Source organism: Arachis ipaensis, chromosome B9 (assembly GCF_059453495.1).
Source record: "Arachis ipaensis isolate K30076 ecotype BB chromosome B9, ASM5945349v1, whole genome shotgun sequence".
Lineage (NCBI taxonomy): Eukaryota > Viridiplantae > Streptophyta > Magnoliopsida > Fabales > Fabaceae > Arachis > Arachis ipaensis.
Genome location: NC_142444.1, coordinates 76,533,815 through 76,537,410, shown reverse-complemented (window position 1 = coordinate 76,537,410; position 3,596 = coordinate 76,533,815). Strand labels below are relative to the sequence as shown.

The following is a 3,596-nucleotide window of genomic DNA, read 5'->3' as shown; positions in this document are numbered from 1 at the left end:
AGCTTAAGCCTCAATTAGTTTTTCTAATGTAGCAGAATTGCAAGTTTCATGGACTTCCATTGGAAGATCCTCATCAGTTCTTAGCTAAATTCTTACAAATCTGTGACACTGTTAAGACCAATGGGGTTAATCCTAAGGTATACAGACTTATGCTTTTCCCTTTTGTTGTAAGAGACAGAGCTAGGATATGGTTGGACTCACAACCTAAAGAAAGCCTGAACTCTTGGGAAAATTTGGTCAATGCTTTCTTGGCCAAGTTCTTTCCATCTCAAAAGTTGAGTAAACTTAGAGTGGAAGTCCAAACCTTCAGACAGAAGGAAGGTGAATCCCTCTATGAAGCTTGGGAAAGATACAAGCAATTGATCAGAAGGTGTCCTTCTGACATGCTTTCAGAATGGAGCATCCTATGTATATTCTATGATGGTCTGTCTGAATTGTCCAAGATGTCATTGGATCACTCTGCTGGTGGATCTCTTCATCTGAAGAAGATGCCTGTAGAAGCCCAGGAACTCATTGAAATGGTTACAAATAACCAGTTCATGTATACTTCTGAACGAAATCCTATGAATAATGGGATGACTCAAAAGAAAGGAGTTCTTGAGATTGATACTCTGAATGCAATATTGGCTCAGAATAAAATATTGACTCAGCAAGTCAATATGATTTCTCAGAGTCTGACTGAAATGCAAGCTGCATCAGGCAGTACTAAAGAAGCCTCCCCTGAAGGAGAAGCTTATGACCCTGAGAATCCTGCAATGGAAGAGGTGAATTACATGGGAGAATCCTATGGAAACACCTATAATCCTTCATGGAGGAATCATCCTAATTTCTCATGGAAGGATCAGCAGAAGCCTAACCAAGGCTTCAATAATAATGGTGGGAGAAATAGGTTTGGCAATAGCGAACCTTTTCCATCATCTTCTGAGCAACAGACAGAGAATTCTAAGTAGAGCCCCTCTAAATTAGCAACCATAGTCTCTGATCTATCTAAGACTACTCTCAGTTTCATGATTGAAACAAAGTCCTCCATCAAAAATTTGGAGGCACAAGTAGGTCAGCTGAGTGAAAGAGTTACTGAAATCCCTCCTAGTACTCTCCCAAGCAATACAGAAGAGAATGCAAAGAGAGAGTGCAAGGCCATGAATATAACCAACATGGCCGAACCTAGGGAGGAAGAAAAGGCAGTGATTTCCAGTGAGGAAGACCTCAATGGACATCCACTGGCCTCTAAAGAGTTCCCCAATGAGGAACCAAAGGAATCTGAGGCTCATATAGAGACCATAGAGATTCTATTGAATTTACTGTTGCCATTCATGAGCTCTGATGAGTATTCTTCCTCTGAAGAGGATGAAGATATTATTGAAGAGCAAGTTGCTCAGAACCTAGGAGCAATCATGAAGCTGAATGCCAAGTTATTTGGTAATGAGACTTGGGAGGATGAACCTCCATTGCTCATCAATGAACTGAATGCTTTGAGGCAACAGAAATTACCTCAGAAGAAACCGGATCTCAAAAAGTTCTTAATACCTTGCATCATAGGCACCATGACCTTTAATAAGGCTCTGTGTGACCTTGGTTCAAGTATAAATCTCATGCCACTCTCTGTAATGGAAAAACTAGGGATCTTTAAGGTACAAGTTGCTAAATTCTCACTAGAATTGGCAGACAAATCAAGAAAATAGGCTTATGGAGTTGTAGAGGATGTCTTAGTGAAGGTTGAAGGCTTTTATATCCCTGCTGATTTTATAATCCTAGACACTGGAAAGGAAGATGTTGAATCCATCATCCTTGGAAGACCCTTCCTAGCCACAGCAAAAGCTATGATTGATGTGGACAGAGGAGAGTTAGTCCTGCAATTGAATGAGGACTACCTTGTGTTTAAGGCTTAAGGATCTTCTTCTGTAACCATGGAGAGGAAGCATAAAAAGCTTCTCTCAAAATAGAGTCAACCAGAGCCCCCACACTCAACTTCTAAGTTTGGTGTTGGGAGGCCACCATTAAGCTCTGGGCCTCTGTGAAGCTCTCTAAGAGCTCACTGTCAAGCTATTGACATTAATGAAGCGCTTATTGGGAGGCAACCCAATGTTATTTAATTATATTTATTTGTTTTCCATTGTTATTTCATGTTTTCTTTAGGTTGATGATCATGTGAAGTCATAAAAACAATTGTAGAATTCAAGCAAAATGAAAAATAGCATAAAAAATAGCACACCCTGGAGGATAGGCTTACTGGCGTTTAAACGCCAGTAAGGATAGCAGAATGGGCGTTTAACGCCCAGCCTGGCAGCATTCTGGGTGTTAAACGCCATAATAGGCAGCATTCTGGGCATTTAATGCCAGAAAAGGGTGTCTAGCATCTGGCTGGCGTTAAATGCCAGAAAAGACAGACAGACTGGCGTTTAACGCCAGAAAAGGGTGTCTGGCTGGCGTTAAATGCCAGAAAGAGGCAGCAGACTGGCGTTTAATTCTAGGAAAGATAGCAGAGCTGGCGTTTAATGCCAGAATTGGCACACAGTGAGCGTTTGAATGCCAGAATGGTGCAGGGAGCAGAAATCCTTGACACCTCAGGATCTGTGGACCCCATAGGATCCCCACCTACCCCACCTCTTCTTCTCTCCTCTTCACACCCTTCCATAACACTCTTTCCCAAATACCCTTGACCAATCACATCAATACCTCTTCCCCAAACACCCTTCACCTATCAAATCTTACCCTTTTCCCCATATCCTCTTCCCCACTCACATCTATCCATCATAAACCCCACCTACCTTACCATTCAAATTCAAACAATTTCCTTTCCAAACCCACCCCTTCATGACCGAATCCCCTCTCTTTCTTACCCTATAAATACCCCTCCTTAGAACCTTCAATTTCACACTTCATACAGACTTAACCCCCTTGGCCAAACCCACTCCTCACCTCCATCTCCTCTATTTCTTCTTCTTCTACTATTTTCTTTCTTCTTTTGCTCGAAGACGAGCAAACCTTCTAAGTTTGGTGTGGAAAAAACTATGCTTTTTGTTTTTCCATAACCATTAATGGCACCTAAGGCCGGAGAAACCTCTAGAAAGAGGAAAGGGAAGGCAACTGGTTCCACCTCCGAGTCATGGGAGATGGAGAGATTCATTTCAAAGGTTCATCAAGACAACTTCTCTGAGGTTGTGGCCAAGAAAAAGGTGATCCCCGAGGTCCCCTTCATGCTCAAAAAGAGTGAATATCCGGAGATCCGACATGAGATTCAAAGAAGAGGTTGGAAAGCTCTCACTAACCCCATTCAATAAGTCAGAATCTTAATGGTTCAAGAGTTCTATGCTAACGCATGGATCACTAGGAACCATGACCAAAGTGTGAACCCAAACCCAAAGAATTGGCTCACAATGGTTCGAAGGAATTACTTGGATTTCAGTCCGGAAAATGTGAGGTTGGCATTCAACTTGCTAATAATGCAAGGAGATCCTCATCCTTTCACTAGAAGAGTCAACTTTGATCAAAGGTTAAACCAAGTCCTCATGGACATCTGTGTGGAAGGAGCTCAATGGAAGAGAGACTCAAGAGGCAAGCTGGTTCAATTAAGAAGGCTTGACCTCAAGCCCGTG

At 42.2% G+C, this 3,596-nt stretch overlaps 1 non-coding gene across 1 annotated transcript; it reads right to left on the bottom strand.

Annotated features, from left to right (window-relative positions):
- Positions 1-281: 281 nt before the first annotated feature.
- Positions 282-389, bottom strand: LOC148545071 (small nucleolar RNA R71). The gene has a single exon (XR_015901261.1). It is a non-coding gene; the product is annotated as a small nucleolar RNA R71 (small nucleolar RNA).
- Positions 390-3,596: the final 3,207 nt, after the last annotated feature.